The following is a 16,465-nucleotide window of genomic DNA, read 5'->3' as shown; positions in this document are numbered from 1 at the left end:
AGGTCTGTAATTTTCTGGACCTCAGTCTTTCATGAAGTCCAGAACTCCCCTACCCTTATTGTGAGTTCATTGACCTTTTTGTCTATCCAGTCTCTTGTCTCCTGAAGAGAACTCCTCTTGCTAGGTTATCCTATGACATGCATAAAATATTGTAGCTTTCAAAGAACTATAAAATAGGTGACTGGTACTTTTACCAGAATCACACTGTCATTAGGATCTATGGCTGTGAGCTCTGTCCCTACAGGCTCCCAAGATATGTGCCAATGAGGTTGTTTGCCTTGGAGTATTACAGGCAACTCATCAATTCAGATTTAACTCATTTTCATAGTGCCAAGGAAAAGGCTTGCCTGAAATTCAGAGACCAACTAGGCCCCTTTGTCATGAACAAGCAAGAAGGTTGGCAAGATGCTGACCAAATATTGGGGGAGAAACTTAAGTTGAAAAGGCGTTTTTGGTGGGTCCCTTATGACCCATATGGCTTTATTAATGCCAGAAAAATAAAATATAGGCTGTTAGCCTATGAACACTGCAAAATCCCACAAATTGAACAATTTTCCAACCAAGATGAGTGGGTGGCAGGGACACTAGTTGAAGAGTTCACTCAAGAAGAAATAATGGAGAAAAATGTCAAAGATTTGGAAAAAACTCTTGACTTGGATTCTTTTGAGCAGGTAATATTCAAACTGCCACAACATGTCGGAGAAGGCCCATCTACTGCTGCAGCTTCACAAGCTGCCCGAGAAAGATCTACACCAGCAACAGGTACAACAAAGGGAAAGGAGGTGATGGATGCAGAGCAGGAAACAGTGATAGAACAACCTACCACCTCAAAGGAGCAGAGTCAAGGGTAGGCCCTTCCACAGCAAACTGAGGCACTACATGTGCCAACTTTACAGACTCCTCTTAATGAGGAAAGAGGTAAAAAGAGGGATAGGGAAGAGACCACACCTCCAAGTGGGTCAATCCAGCAACCAGAAGCCAAAAGACAGAGAGTTGATCCTCAAGTTGAGGAGGAAATAACTAAAGAAGTAATAGAAAGTCTGAGGAGAGAAAGAGAAACTAGCCAACATAAACCTACTAGCTCATTTCAGCAAGAGCAAGAGAGGCAGCATGGCATGGAGGTCTCTTCCTCAAGACAGCAAAGTAAGCAACCGCCTCACATTAAAGGAACTTTCATGGAAATCAAGGCTCAGAATGAATTGTTAAGAGTACAGCTATATGATCAATTCCTCAAGGCAACACCCTCCAAACAGCAGAGGTTGATGGCAGCTTATGACTTTAAGGAGGAGAAAATGATCTTAAGTCATTTCAAGCCTAAGATACCATAGCCACAAACAACTGCAAATTATATAAAGACCAACTTGGAGGTCCTTGCTAAGGACATACACCCCATGGACCAAATTGAGCTACACAAGCAAACAGAAATGGTCTAAGCCACCCTAGCAGACAAGGCCATGTTGGCCCATCAACTAAAAGAATCATTGAAAAACACAAACACTCAATTGGATTTGGAGAGAGTGTCTTCCTCGGCCAAAGATAACAGAATAAAAGCATTGGAGGAAATCATTGTGGAACTAGGACATGATCCTAAGAAGGATGCTAAAGCCATCCAGGCCCTCATAAAAAAAAGAGGAAGATATTGCTGCACTAAAAAAACAATTAAGGTTGCCTTCAACTATGCACCCTAAAACTGCAGAACTTGTGCAAGAGAAAGAAGGTGAAGATACCATGGATCTGCTCATGAGGATGAACCAAAGAATAATTCAGATGGAGAAAGGGTTGGAGAAAGCATTGCAAGAAAAGCAGGGAGAGTTGACCTCCCAGTTACCCCAAAAAACTCCAACTGTTGCCATTGTTCCTCCCACACAAGCAGTGGCAATCCCTCCTGTTATCCCAGCATCCACAATAACTACATCAACTACAGATGCTACAGCTGCAACAACAACAACACCAGAATCTAGCATGAGTATGGAAGAGATGATGAAAGTAGTCAAAGAGCTAGAAGTTCAGGTGACAGAGGTGAAAGAGGCCAAAGAAAAGTTGGCCAAGCTAGAAGCAAACTATGACAAGTCCAAGATGACAGTGGTTGAGAAACAAAGAGAAATAAAAGCCTTGGACAACAAAATAAAGGCCTTAGAGAAGGATCTTACTTTAGACAAAACTCTGACTGAGATCAAGAAGATTTTGTGGGCCAAAATTGGCCAGTCAATCACTGACCAATGGCGATCGATTTAGGCCATACATGAACAAATATAATTGATAGGCCTAGCTAAATTTGAGACTCAAAGGGCTAGAGTAGCATTGGGAAATATGCCTGAGCAGGCCAATAAAATGATTCACTTCCTAAACACTCATACCAAAGAGGAGTTCGCAGCATTAGACATCAGTAGTAGGACAGATACTATGCTGACAGCAAAAAAGGTGCTGACCCTAAGAAATTTTGTTCAAACTCTAGAAAGAAAGTGTTAGGAAATGTAGGCAGAAATAGATTATTTCAAACTAAAGCTTGCAGCATTGCAGAGCAGAGGATTACCCAGTTTATTAACCAGTGCTATAAGACTGTTGACCCGTGAACAGTATGCTAACGGGATGAATAATTATGTTTCAAATTAAATTACAGCATCCTCAAGTACCTCAGAGGAAACAGGGCCTCCCTCTCGACAGACTCTTTATGATAAATTAGAGAACCTGTTTTACATTGATCATGAGATAAATCATCTGTTTGAGGTTCAACCCAATTTTTACAGATATACTGAGGCTGATGAGACACTGATCAAAATACAAAGACATCAGCTGCATATAGAGGATTGGTGGCAAGAAATGCTGGAAATTCTACCCTGGTAATTCAATTTCTATTCCCTTTTGGTCAACTAAAAATTTATGTTCAGCTACAAGTCAACAAATTTGGATACACGAGCCACCTATCAAAGAGTAAAAATAGCAGAAAGAAAGGGTCAAATGATGACTGTAGCTCATTAATAACAGACGAAGTATGCATGCTAAGAGCAGGACAGCAAAGTGGTGACATAGCAAAGACAGCAGGACAACAAACACAACAACCGCAGATTAAAGATGTAGCTCCATCCATCTCACTCAGTCAAAAAAGTCAAAAAATCTCTGACAACGTGGACAGCTAGCGCACCAACAATTACTACAGCATTTATTTATTTCATTTGCTTCTTTGAAGAGTTGGTGAGGGAACTTATTGCATGAAGACTCATCCATAAGATATTTTGTATCTCCATTTTGTATAAATACCTCCCCATAGAATGTATTGGGGGTTGGTGATTTTCTCTCTAGACTGCGCTGTAATTTTTGAGACTCTCTAATACAAGTGGCTATTGAAGTTCATGGTTTCTGCACCGCTTAAATGTGAAAATGATTTTTTGGGACCTGCTACAAAATTCCTATGTCATTCAATGGAACAATAAGTTATTCTAAACTGTGTTTTATGTTTTCTATGTTTACAAGTTTCATATATGTTCCATAATCTTAGTAACAGAGAAGAAGAATAGCCCAGGATTTTTTTTAATGCACCCTATGCTCAATCTCTGCTATTAACTATGTTTTCTTCAGAATTAGTCATGAATATGAATTCTTAACTGCTCATGTTTGCACTAATTCCTTCATTTTGAATACTGTCTAGGAATTCTTAATTGCTCCTGGGTAATATTCATACACTTTCCCTCTGCCAGCATAATGAAAGATTCTTGATTGCCTTTCATTCCCTGACTTCATTCCATCGATTTCTAGATTTGAAAATTGTTCCTAAACTGCCTATCTTGCTCTATAGCATTACTATTCACCCAAGAAACACTTTCAGCAGTACACCATCATTGACTCCATTGCCCAATGGTATAGACTGTTTTGGACTTGCATCCCAGCTCTGCCTGAAATCACGATCCAACAAACTTATAACAAAACCCTTTACATCATAACTAGCCTAAAATACTCCAAAAACAAAGCTAAATTACAAAGAGAGAGCCCTCTCTGGTTGCAGGTAGGCTAGGAGCTGTAGCTAAAAGATTGGTTAGTGGTTACCTCGGTTGTATTCTCTTTAGGAGGCAGGGAACAACCTGAGTGATAACACCACAAAGTCTCCATCAGTTGCCTCACTGTTGAAGGCTTTGCATGAATCTTGAACCTCAAGAGCATACAGGTTCTTGACCCGTGAACCAATCTACTTCACCTGTCTAGTGATGATGTGTCTAAGGAAAACCTTTCCCTTACTGAAGACTACATCATAGCCTCTGTCTTCTAACATCGTGATCGACACCAAGTTTCTCTCCTGTCCTAGTACATACTTGACATCGGTCAAGGTAAGGCGAGCTCCATGCTCCCTCTGAAAAATAACTGTGCCTACACCTATGACACTATACTTCTCATCATTACCCATCGCTATGAGTATCTGGAGATCTTTCTCCTCCAAAGTACTGAACAAATTCTTGTCATCGGTCATGTGGAAAGAAGCTCCACTATCAAGAAACCAACCACTTCCCATCATGGATGAAACCATGCATGCGAAGAGTGTGAAATCCAACTCAAACTGTGAAGCAAGTGCCTCACCTTCAGATCCTTCTCCGGATCCCTTCTTGGATTTTTCTTTGGGAAATTAGTAGCATAATGGCCCAACTCATGACAGCAAAAGCATCTCACTTTCGATTTGTCAACTTTATTCCCATCATTGGAAGAACTAGATTTGGAAAGAGAACCCTTCCCCTTCCCCTTCTTTGCTTTGGCAACCAAAGCGCAATTTTCTTCATCAAATGCCTTTGATGAAGATCCATCCCTGGTATTCCGCCTGATCTCCTCTTGCACAAGATCCGACCAAAGTCTCTCCCATCCTGGCAATTTCTCCCAACCATTGACAGAGTCCTGATAGGAATGCCAACTATTCAGAAGACAAAGGAGAGCCAAGCTCACCAAGTCCTCATCATCAACAGTCACCCCCACACTTCCCATCTCATCCCTGCATTGGGTGAACTTTGTGAGATACCTGGGCATACTGTCTCCATTCTCACACTTAATGTTTCTGAGTTTATCCTTGAGTGTCAACTTCCTCTGGTTGCTCTTGCTTTGGAATAAATCTATCAATGCTTTCCACATCAAGTATGGAGAAGCCTTTCCATGTAGGCTGGACACAATGTGATCCTTCACGCCCTCCAACAGAATCCTTCAACACTTTGCTGTCTTCTTTTGCCAAGCATCAACTTGCACAGTATCAGTAGGCTTTGGGACCTCAGCCTCTATGAACTCCTTCAGCCCATTATCATCTAACACCGCCTCCATCCTATCTTTCCATGCAATATAATTCGAGCTGCCCTCAAGAGCATACTCCAATCGCAATCCGTTGAAAGACATTTCAACTTTGACACCAAGAAAACACTACTGCAAATTCAAATTCCACCAGCTGAAAACTCAACCGCTTCTGATCTAAAATTCGTGAGAACAAAGTATTTCTTGTACAATGATTGACTGTATGGGCTTTTACCGGATATCTCACCTTCCAAAGGAAGGATGAATCCAGAGGCTACCTGGCCTAATTATAGACTCTGCTTGAAGAAATAAAATGTAATCACTTTCTGAATAATATATCTGATGTTCAACTCTGCTCTGATACCATGTAAAAATTTTGAATAATATGACACTTATTCATAGAGATTATCCTGATTATACACTATTGCGGAATGCATGCATAATACATAACCTCCTCTACGTTGATCATCAATTTTGCGGAATTAAAAACAATGAAACATCAATCGCATGCGCACATTAACGCAGTATGTAACCGGGGAAAGCATACAGCTGAAAACCCCCAACTATCTGTATATTATATTGATTGAGAACATGTAACAATACATAGTACAATACTCCTCACAAGTACTCAGTACTATCTCCACCTGCTACACACAAACTAGCTCAGATCTGAATCAATCACAGGTTCAAATCTCCTCCACTGCGCAATCCTGCATGAGAATAATGATGAATGGCTGAAGCAAACTCGTATTTCCTTGGCTGAACCATGCAATCCTCATTGGAATTACTCAATCCAACTGATTGTGCAAGATCTCATTCACAACTATAGTCACAACTAATAGCAATCTCAACCTCTACCACCTGTCTCAACTGAACTGTCCATGCACTGAGTTAACTGATGTATTCTTTAGTTGCTTTATGAGTTAATAATTAGTGAATTAATTTAACAATTAATTCGTATCACTCATCACTAGTGTATTCTGCAATTAGACTAAATACAACTAGTTTAACCAAGTCAAACTGAACACAACTCCATCAACTCCACAATCAACTCCACCAAACTCAACCACATGAGTTCTAACTGAAGTCCTGCATGCAATAGTTCAACTGACCCACAAGAAAAGCATATTTCCTTCTGACAGCTGCATGTGCCACATCTGTAGCTCAAATTGAAGTGCTCCAAGAGGATAAGATAATGTTTATAGTCCAAATATTATTATGAGCTAATAATATTCGACTGTTCTATTTTTAGCCTGGCAGTCTAAAAATAGAAACCGCCCATATGTCTAAAAATAGAAGTCCATCTATTTTTACCAACATGACCAATCATCCACAAATAGCATCCTGCAACTCATAGACCATGATCCATATGTCTAAAAATAGACATAGTCTAAAAATAGACTTTGTGCCAGAAATAGCCTACGGGCCCACTTAGTGAAGGCAACTCCTTTCCACTAAGCTCCATCATCTTGTTGCATTTTCAACAAGTGAGTTTTTAAAAATGTCACTTCTGTGCACCTCCACTTTCACGAGTGTCATTTTCATGTTATCTTCACTTTGCCATGTGTCGCTTTCATTTTTGTTCACATATCGCAAGTTTCGTTCGCACTTCTCTTATCATATAGAAAATGGTGTCTCTTAGCATGACAGGTGTCGCACATCGTAGAAAAATAGTTTTTTTTTGTTTGAAGGGGTAATATTTGTGTTAGTGAGTTGCTATTATCATCTAAATATGTATCATGCTCATTCCCAAAGATTCAATCATTGTCGCACAAGTGTCGTCGCAAAATGTATCTTTAGTGTTGCACTTGGAGTAAGCTATCACAATGTTGTCACATAGAGGAAAGTAACTTTTTCATGCCTTTTGAGTGTCCTATGTTGTGTCGTCGAGTGATCTAAGTGTGTGATAATTCTTAAGTCTTGTTCTTATTCAAATTCATATCACTGATCCCACACAGTTAAAACTAGGAAAACTCCCTGATTGGGCCACTCAACCTCATCCAACCCTCATGAGATGTGCACTGTGCAGTCTCACTCCTCAAGAAGCAACCTAGCCTCTTAGCATTTCACAATCCAAAGTCTCTACTTGCGAGAATTTTCCACTACACAATATTAGTGCTCAAGCCCAACCCTTGAGCTCTAGAATTGCGTAGCTTTCCTCTCCCACCAGTCCTCCACTAGAAGCTAAACAGTATTAGTCCTTAAGCCTCAGCCTTGAGCTCCTGAACTACGAACTGCATAAGCATTGGCCACATGTTCCCATAAATGCACAGTGGGAAAGATTAGTACTTAAGTCCTCATCCTAACCTCTTGACTTCCCCAATTGTGCAATCTCCCAGCTTGTTCTCCTGCCAAAACTGTGCATCAGGAAACTCCAAGCCTCAAGCCTTAACCTTGAGCTCCTGAGTCCCTCAACTATGCAGTCACCTAGCCTAGCCTTTTAGAACTGTGCACTTGGAAAATTCAAGTATCAAGCCTTAAGCATGACATCCTGAGCCCCTCAACTGCGTAGTCACTTAGCCCTAGCCTTATAGAACCATGCATTGCACAGTCTCAAACATCAAGCCTCGGCCTTAAGTTCATGGACTGCACAACTGCACGGTCCCTTGGCTTATGTCCCTCCAGCACTATGCATTGGGTGACCTCAAGCCTCAAGCCCTAACCTTGATCTCTTTAACCTATCAACTGTGAAATCCGTTGATCCCATCCATCCTGAACTATGCATTGTTCAGTCTCTAGCATCAGTCCCAGACATTGGCCTCCTGAACTACACAATCCTTGAATCAATTAGTCACCTGATCACAACCCTCACAAGTGATTTCATGAAGCAAGTTATATTATGGGTTTTCGGACTGATGTCATCTTGTCATGAATGTATTTCGATTGCAGGTACTCTATCTTATCATAACAGGATGATGATGGAGGAAAAGGAGAAGGAGACCATGCTGGAAGGAAACTATGGAGATGAAGAGATAAGATGATAATTAGGAGAAAAGATGAAGGATCGCCAAAATATAACACAAGATCAAAGATCGGGACCGCATGAAGACTCCATATTGATTCACAACCCTTTGGATGGTGGCTATAAAGAGTAAACCATATCTCTTACAAAGATAACGTATTGGATACATATTTTATTAAAAAAAGAAGAAGCAAAGAGTGGTTTGACATTTCCATGTCATCATGCAATCCATGTCATCAGTCTCATGCCATTTCATGAGTCATCATGTGCCACATCATTTTATGGATTATGTAAATTCAATATTGGAAAATTTATTGTAAAGTGGAATTCCAAGAGCCGTTTCCAGAATATGAAGAGCCATGTAAGAGTTGAAAAGTCATAAAGAGGGCAAAGAGTCATGAGGGTAGTCCGAGAGTCATAAGGGAGGTGAAGGATCACTCCATTTTTTATATTTACACCCTCATTGTACAAACAAAGGAATTTTCACCTTAGCTCCTCTTACTAGAAATTAGAGAGGAAGATAGTTGTTTTGGAGGGGAAAGTGTCTGCTCTAATGCCCCTTTGTTGGGGCTAGTCTTTACACAGTATTTTATCACACCTCCCACACTTCCCTTTGATATACCTCGAAGTGCTCAAAACATGACCATTATGCAGTGTACTCATTCATATATGTAGCTGAGATCCTCCCTAAGACATTGATTGGAAAATACCTTGAGCTTCCCCTTAAGGAAATAAATTTTAAACCCTCATTTGATAATCATCGCTCTTATGAGACTAAAAACCATGATGGTCGCTTGTTGTATTATACTTGACCCATGATGCCATCACTATGTTTAACTGTATACTTGCGATGATCCCAAAAGGGAAATTTTCCCAAAGAGGATGAAAAGCTTTGTGATCTAGAAGCTTCTAAAGCAGCGAGCTAGAGGTTGTTCAACGTAGATGAAATTGAGTTCTCCCAACTCTGCCACTTGGTATTATCCCTATGAGATACATCCTTAAGATGAGGGACTACTCCTATATTTGGAGGGATCTTAACTCCCTTTCCCAACCTATATATTCATCCTCTCTCATTCCCAAATGGTTGGTTTGTGTCTATTTGCACCCTTATGCTAAGATTGTGCCGATATGCTACTCATTTGGCTTGGATAAGGAGTGCTTGGAGAGCATGGCTTTGACTTGGATATTCATTCAAGGAGAGCCTATCAACATCAAGGCTTCGTTATATACTTCCATTTATTTTCTATTAATATACAACTGCTGGTTCATTTTCCCTAAATGGGTATGCTCATGTATCATTTAGCTTAACATTCCTTGAACAGTTAAGTAGGTTACTTTTGAATATGCTATTTGTATTTGCATGCCTTGTTATGTCTTGATATCTTGTGCATGCGCATAAACATTGTGAATAGTAGGAACGAGACTACGATGCAAGTGATTCAAGGTTTTCAACAATGGAGATCGAGATAACATCAGAACAAGGTAGGCCATCTTCTTCATGTCTCTTTTCAATTGTAACTTAGGAAAGTGTCTAGTATATTATCACTTAGGTTACTAGACCCACGCATTGGGATAGAGGGATCATCTCTGTCCGCAGAGAGGATTTACCTAGACAAAAAAATGGTGACTCCGCTGGGGAAGCTATAACATTTTCCATCCATTCCTTCAATTAGATCCTTTGACTAGTTAGACCAACAGTCAATTTTTCAGCTTGTCTACATCAGTTTGGGTTTATACCATAACTGATTACTACCTTAGAGTGATAAGTATGGATTGATTCTTGGAATGTTTTTTGTTTTTTCCCATATTCCATGCCCATCACGGGTTTCATAGTGACAGTCGAGATGGCATCACAAGTTTTTACCGGTACAGTCGCGATGGAAACAAAATTCTTCATTTTTTGGTCATGCTGAAATCATCACTACTTTTGCTATACAAAGTAGTGATGATGACCCTGACCATCGTAGGTTTGGCTATGATAGGTAGCAATGAAAAACTAATCATCACGGGTTTGGGTATATAAAGTATCGATGATCCTTGAATGTGAGAAAAGGTTTCTTCCTTAGAATCATGTGCGTCTTGGCCCCTAAGGTGTTTTCCTATCCTGTATGGATGGATTTTTTAGTTTTTGATTGATTGTCTTGATTAATTTGAAAATTTTGTCTCATTGGATTTGAAGTGAAATCTGATTGAGCTCTAGGGTTTCTAGTCAATTGGTCATCACCTGCTGCTTGTTGGTGTCATTGAGATGTTTGTTTTACTGATTGATTGAGTGTTGTTTTCAATGGGAATCGTTGAAAACATTGTTTTGCATTTGTTTTAGCTTGTATTTTGAAATTTACTTTTCGTGGAAATGCATTAGATTAGTTGCATTGAAAAGTTATTTTTGAGATTCTTCATTGAAAATAGATCACATTTTTAGTGATTGGAAACTAAAAATTGTATTAGGTGCATCAAATAATTCAAAACAAAAAGAAAATCATAATTCATATAAGTTCACTTAGTAAAGTTAAAATCATTTTTCTTTCGAAACGTTGCATTCAAGATAGTGAAAAGTGAAAATATTTTTTACTTTTGGCATTGTATTTGGAAGAAAAAAATGAAAGTTAGTGGAACACATTTTGCATGATGCATTTTGTTTGATGCATTATTGATTGAAATTTTTTCCCTTGATTAGTCTAGCTTTCATTTAAACAAGAATTTTTCCTTTTCTCATATAGTGGCATCATAGGTGTTTAGGTGACATCGTTTTGAGCCTTAAAACTGAAACATAATTGAAGATAAACATAAAAATTTACCTCAATGAATCTAAGGATCATTTGAAACATTAATGCCCATACTTAGTGGTCTAGGCTAGAGACGTGTTCCGATCTCTATAAAACTCTGCATCTTTCATTCGCTTTTGCATTACACAGTTCTAGCATGGACTTGTGCTCCCCATACCTTTGAGTATATAAATGGAGGCCCTCATAGGTTGCAAACCTTTATCCATAGGAAGTCAAGTCTGCCACCCTGTAAACATGATGCACCGAACACAACATTCGGGGAGATTGCCTGAACATACGTCAAGTCCTTGGTAAATTTATTTTATAAGGTGTATATTGCAGTCCACGGTTACTTGGTACTACTTTCAGCCTAGAGTTACCTGAATGGTCATTTCTATCTTTTATGACTCTTTGAATTTGAAAATATCATCAAGAACTTGTCATTTCAAGCTCACTAAACCAATGAAAGAGACTAGAGTCACCTTTTCACCCTTTTCTCGAATCTTAAAACATGAAAATTTAAAGTTTTTGTTTCAAATTCTAAAATTAATTGACTGAAGAACAACATCCTTTGTATGGAAATACTCATTAGTAGGTCTTAGGTTTATACTAATGGAAAAAAATTTAAGTCTACCAACCAAGGAAATCCCCCTAATGGGAATCCTAGTCCTTTTCCTTCTTTTGGAAATGTTGGTGTTCCCTACGTGGCAACGTTGTCCCTTCCTAGATTGACCATTGGTCTGCTACTTTGGTTATTTTCAACCTCAGTGGTTCTGAGTATCCAAACTGATTTTCAACCAATTTCTCCTCCACCTGAACAACATCAACCTTATGTTGATCCTAAATTTGACCCCTTGCATTCTTTGCCCATTTCTTCACCTCGTTCTTCCTCTTCGCCTAGTGAAAGTCTGTATTCTAGTAACCAGGAAGCTAAGAAGAAGGAGAGGACAAAGAAGAAGAAGAAAAATAAGAAATAAGGAAACCAAGAAGTCATTGCTACGGATGCAAATGATGTAGAAAAATCTTCCAACCAACCCCGGAAAGTAAAATTCCCTTGCATGTTATGTAAGGGTGACCATATTCTTTGGCATTGTCTGAGTATTCCCAAGGTTTTATAAGTGTGGTCTATAGGTTCACATTGACCTTTTTCATCAGCCTCTAGTGATCATACTGGTGATAAACCTTCAACTAGTAACAGTAAAGATCATGGGAAGAAAGGAAAGATCAAATTTCCCTATAAGTTATGCGAAGGTAATCATCACATTCACCTTGTCCTCTTATGGATGAATCTTCCAAAGAGTTGGAAAACCTTAATGCTTCCTAACATCTTCTTCTGATTGGGTATCGAAATATTTCTCTTGATCCTCCACTAGTTGATCCAGTTATTAATCAAAAGTCATATTTGGTCAACCCCCTCTCTTTGAAAGTGAGTCTCGTAAGTCTATTCTCGACCAACCATTGGTTGAGAAAATGTTAGACCTGGCTCCACCTTCGGTTACTCGTACCTTTTTGGTAGAGAGTGAACCCCATATTGCTCAGGTTCTTCTGGTTTCTCTAGTTTCAAATGAACTTGAGGTAGATCCTCTTGTTCTTCAGGTGCATGAGATAATTTCTCATGTTCCCATTGAGGAAGAGGTCAACCCTCTCATTCCTACGACACCCCTTCCAAGTAGTTTAGTCACTTCTTTTGATTGGAGTTGACTAGAAAGATATTGTCTTTTGTCTTATGTGCCTTTCTAAATTATAGTACAAGCTTATCATATCATCATACCTAGCACAGTCATAGATTAGGGCGCATCTATTAGCATTTTGTGCTCAACTACTTAACAAGCTTTCAGTTCTCCGCAACTTGTCCCCATCACCCAGAATCTGTTAGCTTTTAACAGAGGAACCAATCAACGATTAGGGATCCTTCCTAACTTACCTATTACTTTGTGAGGAAAGACTATCTATAAAGACATGATGGTTGTCCAAGGCCCTTTAGATTTTAATCTACTCCTTGGCTGTGACTATGTTTATGTCATGGGAGCTCTTTTTTCCACCCTCTTTCAAGTGATGTGTTTCCTGCATAAAGGAATCATTGTGATCATTAATTAGCTTACATTCATTGGTCCTAAAACAACTCCCAATCAACCATCATCCCTAAATGGTTATCATATGCAAACGGTATCACCCCCGCCATAGGTTAAATATGTGGCCACCTGTTCCATGCCCACATCTACTTATGATCTAGTAGGTGATGTATTACACCATGTACTAGGGGCATTGGAGCCCGCTTTTCCCATTGGATACCTAGACATTCATCCCTTCTAGAGTGTTTTTCTCCCATGTGATGAGAACCTCTTAGAAGCCATGGCCTCTTTTGGTCTGTGATGAGGACCATGGAGTAGAGTTCCTTGTCTTGTGTCAAGCTCCTTAAAAAATGAAACAAAGGATATGACGATAGTTCTTTTACTATGTCAACCTCATTAAAAAATGAAATAGGTCCCCATGAGGATAGTACTTTTACTATATCAACCTCGTTAAAAAATGAAATAGGTTCCCATGAGAAGAGTTATTTTACTTGTGTCAAGCTCGTTAAAAATGAAACAAGGTGTCATGAGCATGGTTATTTTATTGTGTCAATCTCATTAAAAAATGAAACAAATCCCCTTCCAATTTGACTATTTGATTAGATCTCGTAAAATCTCAGTCAAGTCTTTTACTTGATCTCGTAAGTGAACCTTCATTCCATCCACCTACTCGTAACTAATTGTATACTTAGGTGAATGAGATGAAGCTTTGGGGGAATGTACCTCGAATTGAGTCATTATGTTGGGGGCATGCAAAATTATCTCAAGAACAATTTATCTTTGTTTCAAGCTTGTGTAAAAATGAAACCAAATCCAAGCATAGTTTTTTCTCATGTTTCAAGCTTGTGTAAAACTGAAATCATTCCTACTTTACATCTCATGATTTTCGTTTTTTATCATCCGGTTTTTCTAGATGAGCCTTGGTTTTTCCATTCCATAGCCACCATATGTTTGGACAATCATATGCTTTCACTTGGTTTTTTTACCCTTCCCTGAGGAACAGTTGTGATGAGTGGTATTATTAGCCAACCTCTTAACCATTGCATGTTTTGAGCAATTCCATCATCACTAGAACCAATTGTTATCGTTTATACCACTCGTTCCTCTAGGAGGAGTCATCTTTCAGCTCTTTTCTAATTCTCAAAAAATGAAAATATTGTCGAGTATTTCTCCTTTTGAACTCATCAAATTAAATGAATTGATGTTGTATCAGTATACATTTACCCCTTTCTCAGGCTAAGATAGACTATTTACAAAAAAGGTACACCTTGGTTGATATGGTCAAGAGGTTCTCTCGAATATTGGTTTCTACATTTTCGGGTTCAAGGGGCAAATTACAAGAAGGGAAATGTTGGAGTTCTATTTTTTTTTTCTCTTTTTCAAACTCTCTAAATATGAAAAAGATACTGAGTTATTCTTCTATTAGACTCGTTAAAAATTAAATGGTGAAAAACTCGTCACGATGATGAGACCTAGTTCCTCCTTCCTAAGGCTCATAAAACTTACTAGGATGGATTCATCTGAAGGGTGAAATTATATAACAAGCCCATGGTATCCTCTTCAAGCTTGTGTAAAAATAAATAGGTACTCACTAGAAATAGTGGGGGGGAAGTGAAAGTGAAACATCTCATTTATAGGCAACATGTCGATCTTGAACATGACATTCATCTGCATCTCATGTTGGGTTTGGGATATCCTCACTCAATCACTTGTCTTTCCAGGTTTGGGTGATCCATTTTGCCTCTCATCTGAATATTCTACTTCGTTTTATGACCCTTGGTCCTATGTTGAGTCTAATGCAGCCACACTCTGAAGTCATGTCACTAATATGTTCAAGAGAAGTCCTATCTGAAATTTATTACATATACATTGTATGACTCTTTGCTATAATCTTGGATCCTACTAATTTTATTCCAATTTATTCCTTGTTTCATGTTGATGATGAGGGAATCATTATGACCCTCCTTCGACAAATCACTTCTTGTCGACTTCAGATCATTATCCAGGAAGATGATTTAGAAACTCCCTTTTATTACCTTATATCTTCCATGCCTTAATGGAAAGTTCTTCACATCCGATGATAGTTTTTCACAATTGAGCTTCGCTTGGGTGATTCCACGAGTGTTTGACATCAGTTTCATTTTCACATTCATGGATGGTACTATCATACCTTGAGGACCATTGTCATTATTGGTAGTTTCTCTCATGCCTGTTAACGGTCCACATCGTTGGCCGATAATTAGGTAGTTTCTCTCGCGCCTGTTAGTGGTCCAAATCATTGGCCGATAATTAGGTGGTTTCTCTCATGCTTGTTAATGGTCCACATCATTGGCCAGTGATCAGGTGGTTTTCTAGCATGTTTGACTCCAACACATTCATTCACATGTTAGGATTCATACTTTGATCGGGTTGGGATGGAGTGCAGGACCCTGAGTCCTGTCTGATATGAATTAGATTGCGTGGAGTTATGTATTGTTCATGATTGTACGCATGTTTCTTCTATAGGGATGGTTGTGATCATACCATGGGACTTTATATTTATGATGATGATCCTTCTATATAAGATGGTTGTGTCCATGCCTTGGATCTTAGATTTACAGATGATCCTTCTATATTGGATGGTTGCGCCCATTCCATGGATCCTTTCATATATTAATTTCTATCTGTATGCATGTGTCCAAATCGTGGATTCATGTTTTGACATCATATATGTATATGCATATGCATCCTTGATTTTCACATCTCCTGATAGTGTTTTTTCTCGTCATTGAAAAATACCGTAAAGAATATTATCCATCACTCTTCATTCCGCCATCGTGCTTTAGGGGGCATCTATTACACAATATTTTGTCATACCTCCCACACTTCCCTGTGACATACCCCAAAGTGCTTGAAACATGACCAATATGCAGTGTACTCATTCATATATGTAGCTCAGATCCTCCCTAAGACATTGATTGGAAAATGCCTTGACCTTCCCCTGAAGGAAATAACTCTTAAACCCTAATTTGAGAATCACCATCCTTATGAGACTAAAAGCCACAATGGTCACTTGTTGTATTATACTTGACCCGTGATCACATCACTCTATTTACTTGTATACCCACGATGATCCCAAAAAGGAAATTTTGCCAAAGAGGATGAGAAGCTTCATGATCTAGAAGCTTCCAGAGTGGCGAGCTAGAGGTTTTTCGGTGTAGATGAGGTCAATTTCTCCCAACTTGGCCTGTTCATATTATCCTTATGAGCTACCTCCTTGAGATGACGGCCTACTCCTATCTTTTGAGAGATCATAACTCCATTTCCCAACCTATATATTCATCCTCTCCCAGTCCCAAATGGTTGGTTTGTGTCTATTTGCACCCTTCTATTAAGATTGTGCCTATATGCTACTCATTGGGCTTGGAGAA

The sequence above is a fragment of the Pinus tabuliformis genome, chromosome 7, assembly GCF_031772625.1.
Source record: "Pinus tabuliformis cultivar Carrire ecotype Pingquan chromosome 7, CPIR1, whole genome shotgun sequence".
Lineage (NCBI taxonomy): Eukaryota > Viridiplantae > Streptophyta > Pinopsida > Pinales > Pinaceae > Pinus > Pinus tabuliformis.
This window is presented reverse-complemented; position numbering follows the sequence as displayed.